Source organism: Misgurnus anguillicaudatus, chromosome 22 (assembly GCF_027580225.2).
Source record: "Misgurnus anguillicaudatus chromosome 22, ASM2758022v2, whole genome shotgun sequence".
Lineage (NCBI taxonomy): Eukaryota > Metazoa > Chordata > Actinopteri > Cypriniformes > Cobitidae > Misgurnus > Misgurnus anguillicaudatus.
Genome location: NC_073358.2, coordinates 1,514,581 through 1,531,616, shown reverse-complemented (window position 1 = coordinate 1,531,616; position 17,036 = coordinate 1,514,581). Strand labels below are relative to the sequence as shown.

Here is a 17,036-nt window from a genome sequence, read left to right as displayed (position 1 = left end):
TTGTTTGCTGGCAATAGTTTGTTCGGAGTTGGATCAGCATTGAACATTAACAAGTCTATGATTTCACAGCATAAAACCACAAAATAACAGCCCTGTGCAAAGCATTTTGTGAACCAGAAATCCTCATGAACCTTTTTCTGTTGTTTCCTTCATATTTTGGTTCCCAGAATGCTCTGCATGAGGCTGCCACTTGACGGCTTTACTCTGCAAATAAAAAGACTTGTCAATGTTTAATGTTCATTTAACTTTGAACAAACTGTTGCCAGTAAATAACATACATATAAATCTACAGCAAGTTACTGGCAAACAGCTGACAGTAATACTGTAAGTTCTACATAATTTTTTAACAGTGTAGTGTTAGGTGTTGATAGATAAACAGAGTTTTATGAAGGGTTACAGGGTGAGGATCAGTTGAAGAAAAGCCTGAGGTATAAGCACATTATACTGTAAGTCTACAGTACAAGCCTTGTGAGCTGAAAAAATATTGTATGCAGGACACTAACAATCTTCTCTGTGATAAAAAAAGAATTTTAACTCATTACAACAAAATGCCAAGAGCATACCATCACATAATTATATTGTATTCCTTCAGCCATGCAGACACCATATATTTTTTTATTTCAAGAAAAATGTAACAACTAGAGAAAGATACAAATACTGTAGATCTTTAAAATAATGTGCATTTTTATGCACACCAAGCATAAAAATTAAATGACTGTACTTGACTTTTGTGTGTTGTATATTTAAATTAAATTTCCTCTTTGTGTGACAGACAATCTTAAAAAAAAAAAGATATATATATTTCATCAATACGTTGCAATTATATTAATTTAGATACATCTTAAATTTGTTAATGAACTATTATCCTTAGTTAAGATTATCATTTATATTCAACATTTGATAGGCCTATATACCATATTATGAAACACATGTCTATATTTTATTAATTATTATTGTAACAAAATGTATCAAATTTAATATATAAGTTGATTTTCTTTAATTGTTAGATTAATAGTGGTTAATAAAGTCAAATAAAATGTCAAAGAGTCAGCTGTAATATAATTGCATTTACATTTCAGTGTTAGTGGAAGTCTAGTTAAGCAACAACTGAGGCTTAGCCTGACAGTTAGCCTGCTCTGGACCAGGCTAGTTTGCAAGCATAAGTTTCCATAGTAACCGGGGTTGAGCTAGTTCAAGTTTGTTTTATGAAACGAAATCCACCGGCAATAAGCCAGACTTAACAAAATAAGCCTGGCTTATTCTGTAATCTAGTTTTATGAAACAGCCCTCTGATCTCTTACAAAAGTTATTTACAAAAATGGAATTTTCTCTGCTTTTAGCTGAAAATTTGAGAGGTGATAAGAGAACAAATAAAGGTAGGATGAAACTGGCTTTTTTTAAAAGCGGAGGGTCTGTTCTTTGATTTGATATTTTATGTTTATTTAAAGAAGATGGGTGGCAACTTAAAAAAAAAAAAAAAAACGCTGACAGGGAAAGAGTTAAACATGCTTCCAAGCACAGTTCCACAATAGAAATGTTAATGTATATTTTAGATGAATGTTGATTTAAGAGAATAAACAACACAGTTTTTAATCATATTCTCATTGTGTCTTTGCTGCGTCTAAGTTGCTTGAAAACTACACTCTGTTGCAGCCACACTTGATTCTGAGGAACTACTTTGTTTGGCGCAAGAGTAATATTTGTACTAATATAATTACAACTTATAAGTGTTTTATTTTATGAAATCCTGCTATGAATATGAAGTAACCGTTTTATAAAAGCAATAAGCCCCATGAAGCAGTGGTGTTACAGTGCATTTTATATCAGCTAAGGGGGTTTTAGGCACTCCGCTTCACATTGTGCCTAACAACACCCCTTAGTTGTTATAAAATACTGGTAACCCACTGCTTCTTGGGGCTTAATGCTTTATTATACCATGGATCTGATGAATGCTGTATTCTGATTGGTTGAGAAATGTTCCACGGCTATGCATTATTATTCGATAACCGCACAGCTAACTTGTCAAATGTCTTAAAAATAGCCACCAGAGCAATTTTTGTGGTAACCGTGGTATAAGCAGAATAATTGACTCCGGTCCTTTAAATTATTTTTAAATAATGCACACCCGCAGTGTGCATTATTTTCTTATAATTCAATGGCCCGTCGTGAGTTATTCCTTACCTAATTCGTATGACCCATTTGTCATTTTTTGTACAATTTGCCTTTGCCCCTGTGACGTTGGGGTTAAGGGCAGGGTTTTGCTATTTTTTTACCTTCTTACAAAGTCATACAAATTAGCCAACTCGTAAAAATATGTACGTATTTTGTGAGATCAGGCTGTTAATTTACATTTACTAAATACAAAATGCAGTATGGTTGCTTCATTCAAGTGTCTTGTATTTTTCAGTCCTGAATATGTTGGGTTTAGTTCATACCTTACTCTTTATGAATCACTCTTTAAAGAATCATTGGTTACAAGATCACAATCATGAAGTGATTTGGGGTTCTGTCCCAGCACAAGTGAAAATAACCCCCCGAAAATAGGTGCAAAAGCAGCAACCATTAGCTGTTTGGCGAAAGCCTCCTAAAGGGTAATGAAACCACAGACCTTTTGCATCTAGAAAAAGCCGGCAGATGAGAACTGATGGGCCGAGTCCATCGATCCGGTCGGTCTGGTTCTCATGGGAAGACCTTAATGGACTTTCAGTCCGGTCAGAGAGCCGTGCAGACATCACCAAGCGCGCATGCGTGTCAGATATGATGTCTGAAAACAATACAGGAATATATGCAGCATGTGCTTACACACGCTCCCCAGAGCAGAGTAAAACTGTGTTTACCGTAACAGCTATAGTGTGGACCGAATTCAATCTATTCAATTATTTTACACAAACCCCAAAGCAACACTGAATTCCTGATTTGGTAAGTTTTTGCAAGAGGAAATATGGGCAGGTTGATGGCACACACAGGTACTTTGGTAATTACTAACACATGTAAAGGCGGAAATGAACCAGAAAAGACATTATGCAAATGTAATTATTATGGGCCAGCAATTCATCAGAGCTGCAGATAATTCAGTTAATGGAAGGTGCTATAAATGAGAGTGATTTCTCATGAACTGTGTGTTGAGTGAAGGAAAGACAGAGCTCAACTGATTCTGGACCTGCTAAGAGCACCATTTATTTCCACACGCCGTCTGCTTTGCCTACGCAAACCATGTGCCGGGTGAACACCACCTCGCAGACCACGTATAGCTTGTGTGATAGATCCAGCAGATTACTGTGATCTGGTATATTTTACTGTAGCGGTACAACATCACTCCACAACATCCGATTCGGCTCTTTAAAAGGCTGAACATGTGCTTGACTACACTGTGTGTCTGGATATACATGCCAAGCCAAGTCAAATCAAATTTATTTTTATACCACACGCTGTTAACTGCTTTATTCTTATTGGTTGAGAAACGTGCTATAGGTGCGCATTATTTTTCAGTTAACACACACATATGAAGTAGTTTCAGGTCTGTCGACCGCATTGCAGTTCCATATCACTACACCACGTTTAAAGTCCCAATAAAATTAAAATTAAACTTTTTCCTTTTAGTATAAATACGTAGTGTTTCTGTGCCTTAGTAGATTTAACAAAAATAAAATGAGTAAACTGTGTTAAAATTGTTGAATTCTTTCTTTTTTTAAATCAAAATATCAGTTAAAATAACATAATAATTTGAATAATTTATTTCTAAAACCATGTATAATCTTAAATTTGTAAGAAGGAAATTAACTTAATAATTTTGTGTTGAAACAAATGATTTTCTTATTAAACATAACTAAATAGGCAGTGGACTCATAGTTCCCATAATGCTTTGCATGGGATTGCTATTGGAGAGTATAATTTGAATTTAAATTCTATTTTATGTACTTTTAACTAAAAAGAAAGACTTGTTAGTGTTTAATGTTCATTTATCTTTGAGATTTGGAAGAGTTTCTGTTTCTTTTTTGAGTTTTGTAGTTACCATTGTTCAGAAGACTGGTGCTTGTGCATAGACTGCATACTGAAGTATGTTGCGCTTTAAAGCTGCCCAAATTGAAACTTAGTGGGTGCGTTGATTGAACAAACGTTTTGTGCTCTCATCTCACGGAATAAAAAACAACGACAAACCATAAATAATAATATAATAATAAAATTAATAAAGAAATCAGAAGACATTAACTACTATTTTTCATTTAAATGTTACCTATTTTAATTAAGTCTGTTTATAATATGCTGATATTTTTTTACATTTGGGGCCCTACACTATCAGAACAAAAGGTACAAAAGCTGTCACTGGGACGGTACCCTTTAAATGGGTCCTAATATTTACCATTTAGGTACAGATATAGGTACATTTGTACCCATTATATGCACTCTTTAGGTACAAAGGTGTACTATTTGAAAGGGTACCACCCCAGTGACGGCCTGTGTAAATTATCCTCTGAGTGTGCAGAACTACATTTTAGGGAAGTTTCCCGACAGGGTTTAGATTAATCTAGCACTAGGCCTATTGCTAGGTTATATTAGGGCATTCAATTAGTTTTTACAAACAAACCTTACAAAAAACATCACTGGTGTGTGTCTTGAGACAAAACAATGGCAATGATATATGTTAAGATATATCAGTGCAAGATGTGTTTAAATTAAGACAAATCAAACATGCATTTTAGTCTTGGACTAGGATAAGACCCGACTAGGAAACTGCCCCTATATCTCTATAGCAGAACATAAGCCCAGTCTAAAATTAAATCATGTATATTTAGGGATATCACAAATCCAAATTAATCATGCACATTAAAAAAAATACCCCATAACAACATTTAAAATCATTGTGTTAGACTTAGCTTAAGAAGAGAATATGTTTTGATTAACATTCACCTTATTACACACCATATAAAGTTATAAACATAATCAACAAGCGTATTTTGTGCATATAGCCTAAGTGGTGCAGTGAAAAGAAAAGATTTTAGGATGTTATTTAATAATTATGACAAGACCATCATGTAATATTAGATACCAAAAACCAAAGTGAAGAAGATGATCTTTAATTAATTTTTGCGTCTGATATGAACGTAATACATTAAAACCTTGAACGTAGATATAAAAATGAACACTTTTCAGGAGTTTAAACTGTGATTCTGTTAAGCACAAGCAAACATGCACAGGTAGGCTAGCTAGTGGATTATATCAAAAACCATCAGGACATCAACATGGCCATGATTTAGTGAATCCTCACCTCCAGATGAAGTAATAAACTGGACTGATGATTTCAATGTTGACATAATATGTGCGTGGTTAACTCTCCGGATTTTGTTATGTTTCGTAGCTCTGCTCCACTCGTTCACAGTTTGTTGTCGTGTGAGCTGCAGACTGCGAGCAGATTGGATTTCATTTGGCGCTACGCAGACCGCTTGGTGATGATGTCAAAGTACCGCGAGAGCGATTAGAAAGCAGACTTCTCCGTGTGATTTCTCGAATCGCTCTCGCGGTACTCTGATGTCATTCTTTTGGCAGTTGTTGAACCACATGAATACCCCCGTCTGCTTTACAGTCACTTTTGCGCCGTGATAATTTGATTTCTTATAATGATCGGATCGCGCAGTGTCGCATGAAGTCAAATGTACCAAATATCAAATAGCCGACTGTATATGAGGTTCAACCCGCCAAAGTAGCAATTGGAGCATGCGAATGGTGAGTGATTCAGATGTCAATTTATGAATGAAAGTGTCACACACTGTTAAGTATTTTCACGCTTTTTTAAATGGGTATACGGAAATCCTTGAATTTTCCTAGTGCGTATACCTGCTGCGTATCACGTCAGATTACAAACAAACAAGAAAAAACAGAGTAACAAGACCTACTCTAGTAATCTTTCATACGGAGCGCTTCATTTTCGCGTTGCTCTTTCTCGTTATCTGTAAAGCTCATTTAGGACTCTCATTTCGCGTATTCGCTATTATACTAGCATCTATGAGTTTCAAAAGCAGTAAACTCAGCGCGTCATATTCAGCACCAAGATGACTGGCATATATTAACGAATTAAATGCAGCACCAAACAATAGGCTGTAAAATAAAAAATGAAAACGACTGAACAAATCAAACGAACGCAAGCCGGCACGGAGGCCCCTATTGGCCGGGGCCCCTGGGCTCAAGCCCACTCAAGCCCAATGGTAAGTCCGGCCATGGTTTTTACAGTAGGCTTACGAATAAATACTGTATGAACCGGTATGGTCCAAAACACTGACAAAATTCTCATACCCACAATATAAGCATTCAAAACTAACAGTTTGGTACATGCGCTAAAAAGTCGAAAGTTTTTATGACATCAAACTACACTTCAACTTCTCATCAAATTTCCTGTCCAATCAAATGCTCTTTCGATGCTGAAGCGTCCCGCCCTTTACGTTTTCTTACAGTACGTCTTTGCTGGACTGTGCCATACATGAAACGCTATTGGTTACTTTAAAAAAGGGGGAGGGTCTTCTCAACAGTTCCATTGTTTCCTTTAAGCTGATGTCACCGCATCAAATAATGCTGCACATGAGCAAAGGCTCTTCAGTGGACCTTTAACTGAAATAACAGATTTATTTACTTTCAACAAATAAAGTATAAATGTGTGTGGTAGTGAAAGAAACACATTGAAAATAATAATTAAAATAATTCAAAAGAAAATGAATGCAGTAAATAAACTCTGATTGCTTGCTTGCTTGTTCAGTTTTGTTTGCTTCATTCCTGATCATAATAAACAAAAACAAATGATGCATAAATAGAGGGTATGCACGTGACGACACCTTCAGCGAAACTGACTGCGGTTACATCCACTGAGTGACAAAATGTCTGAGCGACAGCATTAGCATAGCGTGAAAAACATGTCTAAAATGGGTAGTTGTGTGATCGACTGTGTTAACAGATTCAACAAAAATGTATCGTTATTGTTGTGGTGGGAACTCCGCTATTCTCTTTATTATAAAACAATTTGTAAAACGTTATTTTTTATAGTTATCGGTATAATGTGAACTGCCCTTAACTCCACTTCATGCATTACCAAATGGGGTGTGCATTATTTTTGAATAATTCAACGGTTTATTGTCAATAATCCTTAATTTTATCAAAACTATGGATATGTAATTTTATGAATTATTAAGCAAGGTCTGAGCCTGAAATGCTTTTTAAACAGTTCCAATTTATTTAGACACTTTCGTCTTCATTATTCAGTCCAACTCATCCATTTTAAAAGCATTATTTTAAACATTTAAGCATACACTTCTTAATCAAAAAGTTTTTAAGAGTCAAAAGTAACCCAATATATTAGTGTTTATGTCCAGGTAAAAATCGATTCCTCTTCATTTGTTGCCATGATCACTTGATTGTCACAAACAGACAATTTATACAGAATTTTGTGGGTAGCAGATTGTTTAAAATGTAAATATAATCAGATCTCTAGCACACACATAACAGGCCTGCAGAGAATTTTTGTGATGCAATGTTTTGGATAATTTTTTCAGACATCTTTCTGTGAGCTAAAAGCATGTTTTATCATTTGCTATTCAAGTGGGTTAACTTTACAGTTGGAAGAACAAATATAAGTAATTTATAAAGAGATTTTAGAGATTGGGACTGGCTTTTGTATACTGTAGTCTAAGAAACTTCAAAGCATGTTAGAAATAGGTTGCACCAGCTCCGGTATAATCCAATGAAAAAATACCTACCAATCCACTGGCAAATATGAATGTATATGAAATCTAGAGACGTAATATGCAAATGAAATATCTGTTTGTATTTTTTACAAGCTTGCATGAATTATTTCATGAGGCAGATGGTAAAAATCATCATGTTGATTAGTCAGAAAAGAGCAGAACAGTGATATTAGAAATGACTGTAAAGATAATCAGCAGTTGTTAATCAGATGGGCACACAGAAGTGTTTCAAAATGATGAACAGAAAGATGAACATATGATAAAAAATCAGTTTAGTTGACACTGACAACTGGCAGATTTGTGTCTTTTCAAGTATTTAATTGTGCTTGCATAGGCGGATCCATATTTATGTCTGTACCTTTAAATGCAAATAGATCAGATTCAAGTAAATACAGTCTGGGACAAGACTATATTTAGCCACATTAGCGCTAATGTGCTAACAAACAAACACATTTTAAAAGCTTTTGGGTAAAATAAACCAGTCAGTCAGTGTCTGTGGGCGGGGCTTTATCAGCAGTGTTTCCCAAACATTGATTTACTCGTGGCACCCCGCCATGAAATCAACACTGGCCACCACAAATAGATTTTTCATGATTCCCATTAACATTTATATTTTCTGTTTAAAAACATCTTAATTCATTGTTGCAAGCACCCAGCGGGCCCCCTCCCTTTATCTTATGTTGCGTGCAGTGCGCGCGATTCTATGTAAATGTAAATGTATGGTGATTTTGTCAGACGATGGCGCGTTTATAAATCAGGATTTTAGCGGCAGTTGAACTAAACATAAGATGTTACTGGGTCGTGTTTAGTAACTATATTATAGTCTACTCATTTTATGTCTGACAACAGAACTGATAATGTGTAAAAATAGCATTCAGTTGTGTTAAAATGCAATATAGTGTGACAGATCAAAGAGTAGAAGTGAAACATATTTCAGGTGCAACAATCGATCAAACGCAAACAGGTGATGACGTCACATATATGCTAATTAGCGTGTGACGTCATCACCGCCGCAAGTCTCTCAAAATCCTGTGGGAAACACTGATCAGTGTGACATCACATTAACAAGAGAATCAAAACAGCATGTCTAATGAGACTGCTTGGGTTTAATGGGGATTACAAAAAGAAAGAGTGGGTAGATTTTTTCATTGTAGGATGGTTGTGATCACGCACTGTCGACACACATTTATGTCCAAACACCTTATAAAAGTGGATTTTGCATAATAGGGGCACTTTAAAGGGACACTCCCCTTTTAAAAAAAATATATACTCATTTTCCAGCTCCCCTAGAGTTAAAGATTTGATTTTTACCATTTTGGAATCCATTCAGATGATCTCCGGGTCTGGCGCTAGCACTTTTAGCATAGCTTAGCATTATCCATTGAATCTGATTAGACCATTCGCATAGGGCTAAAAAATAACCCAAAAAATGTCTATATTTTCCAATTTTAAACTTAAACGCCCCAAAATATTCCCCTTGGTAATTTTCAATAGCTGTGGACTATTTTCAGGCAAATTTCAGGTAATATCATTGCGCCTTCTGCAGCCATATTACGGCAGCAATCCTTGATTATTATGCCAGTTTGAGAGTATAGTTCCTAGCCATATCGGCCTAAAAAAATCACAACTTTTACATTTTCTGTCGGTCTTAGTACACGGTGTAACTACAGAAGAGTCAAGTTTTAAATGGGAAAAATATCAAAACTCTTTGGTTATTGTTGAGCATGATGCTAATGGTCTAATCAGATGCTAAGCTATGCTAAAAGTGCCAGCGCCAGACCCAGAGATCAGCTGAATAGACTCCAAAACAGCAAAAATCAAATGTTTACCTCCAGGGGAGCTGGAAAACGAGCCCATTTCCAAAAAAAAGTGGAGTGCCCCTTTAAGTTCGGTTGAGTTTATATTACTCACATTATATTTATATCTCTATTGTTTGTTTGAATGGTTTCAGTAGAAATGATTCATGTAGAGACAAACATGCAATGTTCTAGCGAGAGCTGAAAATAAATGACCTGCAGAAAGGCTCTAATCAAACACTTAACAGAAAAAAACATCACAAATTAAACTAAGAGATGAAACAGAATTATCCATAAGTAAAAGTCTGTATTTATTATGAAACATAATTTTACAGTTTTGTTCACATCGGCTCTTTCATATAAATGCAACAAAAACGTTATATAAACAGACACAGTATAATTGACACAAACAGCATGATTGACTGAAATGATGTGATGAAAATAGCGAGTAATAAAGCTGCTTACTGGACCAATCAAGTGAATTGAGAATCAGTGCTGAACTTTACCTACAGTCGTCACAATACATTATCTGTTGACACTTCAGATCTATCTATCCATCCATTCATCTATCCAACCTATTTGTTTGCTTGCATATTAACATCTATTTGATAACAATGTGGACTATGTAGATCTATGCAATCTTAGGTCATTCTCATACAAAAGTCGTATAGGTACAGTGGACACAAAAGCTTTGTTTTGGCTAAAACAATGAAAAATTTGGGCAGCCAGTGAAAGTACAATAGACGTCAAACCACAACCCGAAAATAGACGATACGTATACTTGAGAAATATTTGAGAACAGAAATGAAAGCAAACACCTTGAACACCTGTCGACTTTGCTGACATGATGGAATACTGTACATCACCAAGTTATTTTGGGAAGAAGTGGGTTACTCATAGCTGGACTATAGTTAACCATCATTTCGCTGTTTTGTTTTTGCTTGCTGGGTGTTTATGGTGCAAGAACCTTTTGCCAGACAGGAATGCAACTGACAATGGAAAGCATCAAGCCATTGACTGATCCTTTATACATTTGTAATGTTTTTATTGTTTGCAAATTAGAAACCATGAATTTATAAAACTCAATCTGGTGCTCATTTCAGAAGTCCTCGGCCGGAGGTCACATTAATGAGCCATCGCAGCGGCTATTTACACAATATGTGATATTTTATTTACACCATTTTAACGTAGCAGTTTTGTGCAATAAGAGTAATTAAATGCTATTTATACTTTATATTGGCAGATACTATTTGGACCTCAGTATTCACACATCAAACACCCTTCTGTTATTTTATTCACCACGGCCTTCACAGCGGCATCACAATCCACGTGTCACTGTGAAGGGCGGCGTGACCAACAGGAGGTGACATTTGGAAACAGTCTGACTTTAATGATGTTGGAATTCTTTTAATGAACTTCAGAGTCTGGTCAGAAGATAATGTCCTCGTGCCCTTTCCATCGCTGACATCTCCACAGTTACTCGCGAAAGAGAGAGAGAAGAGATACAACGCTGTAACCTGACAGAGGTGTGAAGTTTGTGAAGGGCAGAAATCTGAATGCTCATTGGTGGACAGAGTCAACCAATTAGTCAAGAGACCTGCTCTCTCTCTCTCTCTCTCTCTCTCGCTCTCTAATACACTTCGCACACTTTTTGAACAGTTTATATAGTAAAAAAAAAAGTTTATGTTGTCTTCTCTAGTCTTCAATCTACTTTCACAAGGTTTTATTGATGTAACCTTTATTATATTCATGTTAATCGGCATTACCTACTTACATATAAATACATACTGTAGTGATTTGGGATTTTGCACATGCAGTCTAGCTGACATCAGCTGAAATGCTTTAGTTGTAGAGAAACTCATTACATTTTAATGAACGATTACAAATGACTTTATTCTGGTAATGAATACTGAGGTAATGAAGACAATAATTCATAGTTTTCAGTCATGTGACCTAACAGTGGGCATGGTGCCTTACTGTACACTGGGCTCTCCATAGATACACAGCACAAGCTGATCAACTTTCTTTTTGTTTCAAGACACAAAGACAGCGGGGAAAATAAGTATTTGACACATCAGCATTTTTATCAGTAAGGGGATTTCTAAGTGGGCTATTGGCACAAAATTTCCACCAGATGTAGCCATCAAGCCAAATTGAATTCATACAAAGAAATCAGAACATTTAAGTATACAAGTTGAGTCATAATAAATAAAGTGAAATGACACAGGGCATAAATATTGAACACATAAATGGAAAAAGGTGCAAACTCGGGCAGAACTTTTTGGCAGTCATACACCCCAAGAACACCATGCCAACAGTTAAGTTTGGGGGTGGAAGAATCATGGTTTGGGGCTGCTTTTCAGCAAGGGGTTCTTGCAGACTTCATATTATTGAAGGCAGGATGAATAGAGAAATGTACCGGGACATTCTGGATAAAAATCTGCTGCCATCTACCAGAAAGCTGAAAATGAAAAGACGGTGGACATTTCAGCAAGACAATGATCCCAAACACAAGTCCAAGGAAACAATGAAGTGGTTTCAAAGAAAGAAAAGCAAGTTGCTTGAATGGCCCATTGAGAGAACTGAAGATCAAAGTTCATAAAATAGGCCCAAGGAACCTTCAAGATTTAAAGACCATTTGTGTGGAAGAATGGGCCAGAATCACTCCTGAGCAATGCAGACGACTGGTCTCTCCATACAAAAGGCGTCTAGAAGCTGTAATCACCAACAAAGGCTTTTCTACAAAGTATTAAATAAAGTGCATTTCACTTTAGTTATTATGACTCAACTTGTATACCCAAATGTTCTGATTTCTTTGTATGAATTCAATATTTGGCTTGCTGGCTATATCTGGTGGAAATTACTGATAAAAATGTTCATATGTATTTTCACTGCTGTATATGCATCATCTCCCAACAGAAGAAAAACAAACATGTAAACACAAACTGCAAGTTTCATATACTTGTGATTCATATACAGCACCCGCCGCAGTATTTCAGCCACTGAAAATATCCGGGTCCCTGCCAGAGCTCAACTTCTGTGATGTTTACATCTATCTGGTGAAGAATCCCTCACCTCACACTGCCGCCTGGATGAAATCGTACAAAAGTATAGACAATATAATATAAATGTACTTTCGTTATATTCATGTAAAATAATAAAGATTATCAGTCTTAACATACGACAAACGATTGCAGATAAACCAGACGTCATTCATTTCCTATTAAAAAAAAAACACACAAGGGTGGTGTGTGGTTGCGACTATCTGAGGATACAACATTTTCAGATCCGATATCTGCTTTAGATGCATTAAATAAAATACAACTTAACCCAGGCTTGTCCCCTCGTCGATTAGTACATCCTATTGCACAACAATTCAACATTTTGACCAAACAAAATAAATTACACATCATGTAAGCATGCACAAACAAACGTGTATTAAGAAATTAACCGCTTCTGTTTCATATTGACCTTGGGTCGGTTTTTAACATGTGAAGTGTCACATAATGGGGAAAATGGCATAGTCGGTTAGATAAAGCACAGATGAAGGTCTTACACTAATAATATGAGCCATGAGTTAAGAAACCAGCTGTCAGATAGCAGAAAGGTGTGAAACTAAGACATCCCAGGTGATAAAGAGGAAAAGAGAAAGCAGTGCTGAGCTTATATCCGCGTTAAATCCTCTTCATTCATCTGTGTCGTTCAAAAGCAGACGTCAGAGGAGTTGTAGTGGAAAGAATTCATTTCCATCGTGACTGTCTCAGGGTGGATAATCTGTCTACAGCAAACATGAGGAGACATGAGACGTCTGCAAACACACCAGAACAAACACACATGACAGAGAACTGCATTCACGAGCACACGCTTCAATCAAACACAACCTGCCCAGAGTGAATATTCACATTATATTTGTGCTGATATGGTTGCAGGGCTAGCAAAATCGCTAGCATGACGCCCCGTGACTATTGTGGCTTCTAGTCAGGCTACCAAAATGTATCTCTGCCCTGCCCGTCAAGCTATCTTAGGGAGGAAAATATATTTGAATGCTTTTGCATTCTTAAGTAATAATATGGTTTGCAATTCGTGCATCAGGTATTGAAATTGCGTTTGAATGCACGCTCGCTTTTAAGTTTTAAGATAATAATCGGACACGCACTTTTAGACAATGCGCTCAGATCATTAAAATCAGGCCCAATATTTACAGTGACCTCACCGCTGACTCAATGTAGTTCTTTAGATGTCTGGCTCTCTATCACATGTATATTTTATATACTGTAGGTGTGAAGTATATGAAAAAGCTCAGTCAACATTCACACGTTGCAGTTTCACACTTTTTTAGTGCCTTTGCCCCCCGTGAATCAAATAGCTGGTGGTGAGGCAAAGATCCGCAAGCCGTAATAAAAAACCTTTTACTCATAATGAGGTTTTATTTTTGTACTTTGTTCACTCGACAGACTGTGAACCCTGAATGTATTTCACCACCATTTCGTGTACAAAATCATGCGAAGAAAAGAACGATGATGAACTCATTTTCACTTGATTATTTTACACTTCGGTTTCACCCGAACATGATGTCAATTAAAACAACAATGCAAACGGTTTGATTTACATTATGCATGTATTATTAAATCACTATAGCCAGGTTTAAATATGATGGTGTTTGAATAATGAGCTGGTGTCTAGATATTACATAAAAACTTATAAAATAAACAGACTCTCGGTCAATTTCTTGCACAAAGCTATCGCATGGCCATTTTGATGTAAATTAGATTTCGAGTTTGTAATAATTCTCAGTGGCCTCCTCCTGATATTCATTTCATAATTTATAACCGTAATTAAATGAACAGAATGACTGTATTAACCCAGAATGTCTTTATTTCAGTACAGAGCCGAGCACAAATACGCCACAGAGACGCTGACGCAAACTGTGTGAAACATGCTGGTGTTTTTATAAATCTGACGGCGTGACATTTGTTTGCATATTGATAGTATTTACATATTATATATTTTCATATATGGGTGAGAGCTGAATGTCTTTTTTGTGTGTCTCTTTCTGATGTGTTATTGTGTAGTGACAACCTGAATACATCCAGCGATGGAAGCCAAGCATACAAACAGCAAAACATAAACATTCAGGACCAGGTCATTTATCTGACCAGCATGTGGGTCAAAGTCTTTCCCCGGGTGTGATATCGGCTTCGCAAACATCTGATGCTGTCATTGTGAACGTCTAGTGGACCCTGAAATAAGGCCGATGTCTCTCCACACAGTAAGTCAGATATCTGATACATTCAGCTTTCTGTCTCAGAGGATTTAAAGCAACACACTGAGTGAGTTTCTCCAACTGGACTGTGTATTAAAAGACCTCAGACTGAGCCGAGATCCATACAGGAGGTTCAGGGGTTGAATACTGAACACGCCGGTGAGTCACAGGTAAGAATTTCAATAGAAATATCTGGAAAGGTCTAGAAATACATGTGTTTATTGTCAAATATTTATGATGGTGATGGAAACTGATAACTTAAGTTGTGCAGTTTATTCACTCATTGTTTATCATTTAAAGAACAGATCATCTATATTTCACGCTTATGTTGTGTCAAAGTATGTATGAACGTCATAAAGATATACACTAAAAATTATGCAGTGATTTCATTTTAAATGTAGGTGTTTGCTTCTACACAAACAACACTGGAGCTCACAGCGTGTTTTAAAAGGTTTATAAGTAGCAATGGGGAAAGTACTTTATTAAAACCAGAGGCAAAAACATGAGGAAGGTACTGCAAAATCCTACAGACATTCAGTAACACACATACACTGATATTCACAACACAGCATGCACAAAACACTTCCACATTAAATTATTCAGCCTTTAGCCAAAGTGTACATGCACTCACACACACAGAGAGAGAGAGAGAGAGAGAAACAGATTAATGGTAAATATGATTTGATGGTAATTGTGGTCTTTGCCTCACATACAGTTAACGGTTGACGGCCGGCGGCGTTCTGCAACACTTTATTTACCAGACAGCCGTCACTGCTGCCTCAGGATAACAGCACAATGATAGCTGTCAATCTTTAACTGCGTTAGGAGTTACACCACTTCTACATATTATCTGCTTTAAACAGCTGAAATAATATAAGATATTTAAATCAATGATAACAGGAGAAATTCTGTTGATTTTACGTTCTAGTGTGCATTCTAAAAAGAACCTGTTTCACATCTACATCTATACTGATACACAATTCCTATAGGACTACATTTGAAAGTATTGATGAAATATTTAATAGCACTTTTCTGAGTCGTCTGTCTGCTGTCGAGTGCCAATTTACTATAGACAGAACCTTCACCTAACGGAAATCTGGCACCTGTTTCAACCTTCTACATACCAACAACTCCAGCTTGCACACAACTACTGCTGCTTGCAATTACTGCTGCTTATACACAAATACTGCTGCTTACACGCAAATACTGCTGATTGCACACAATTACTGCTGCTGGCATTCAAATACTGCTGCTTGCATGCAATTACTGCTGCTTATACACATGCATTGCTGCTTGCATGCAATTACTGCTGCTGGCAAGCAAATACTGCTGCTTGCATACAAATATACACAATTACATGCAATTACTGCTGCTGCCATGCAAGTACTGCTACTTACATGCAAATACTGCCGCTTACATGCAATTACTGCTGCTTACACACAAATATTGCTGCTGGCATGCAAATACTGCCGCTTACATGCAATTACTGCTTCTTATACACAATTATTGCTGCTTGCATGCCATTACGGCTGCTTATACACAAATACTGCTGCTGGCATGCAAATACTGCCGCTTACATGCAATTACTGCTTCTTATACACAATTATTGCTGCTTGCATGCCATTACGGCTGCTTATACACAAATACTGCTGCTGGCATGCAAATACTGCCGCTTACATGCAATAACTGCTGCTTATATACAAACGCTGCTGCTTGCATGCAATTACTGCTGCTGGCATGCAATTACTGCTGCTTATACACAAATACTGCTTCTTCCATGCAATTACTGCTGCTGGCATGCAAATACTGCTGTATACATGCAATTACTGTTGCTGACATGCAAATACTGCTGCTTACATGCAAATACTGCTGCTTGCATGCAATTACTGCTGCCTATACACAAATACTGCTGCTTGCATGCAATTACTGCTGCTGGCATGCAAATACTGCCGTTTACATGCAAATACTGCTGCTTGTACACAAATACTGCTGCTGGCATGCAAAAACTGCTGTTTGCACGCAATTACTGCTGCTTATACACAATTACTGATCCTGGCATGCACAAAATGCTGCTTACACAAATACAGCAACTTACACACAAATATGTCTGCTTGCACACAAATACTGCTGCTTACATAGAAATACTGCTGCTTACATAGAAATACTGCTGCTTACAGAAGAATACTACTGCTTGCACACAAGTATGGCTGCTTGCATACAACTCTTGCCGCTTAAATACAAATACAGCTG

The 17,036-nt window shown here is 36.7% G+C and overlaps 1 protein-coding gene and 1 long non-coding RNA gene across 3 annotated transcripts in view; one reads left to right on the top strand and one right to left on the bottom strand.

The window, feature by feature from the left end:
• The window catches only part of LOC129440778 (astrotactin-2), a 427,123-nt gene that overhangs the window by 263,280 nt on the left and 146,807 nt on the right, over nucleotides 1–17,036 (bottom strand). The window lies entirely within an intron of this gene.
• The window catches only part of LOC129440781 (uncharacterized), a 46,330-nt gene continuing 43,462 nt past the window's right edge, over nucleotides 14,169–17,036 (top strand). The window contains exon 1 of the long non-coding RNA XR_008643251.2: nucleotides 14,169–14,956. This is a non-coding gene — a long non-coding RNA (uncharacterized lncRNA). The remainder of the gene's footprint in view (nucleotides 14,957–17,036) is intronic.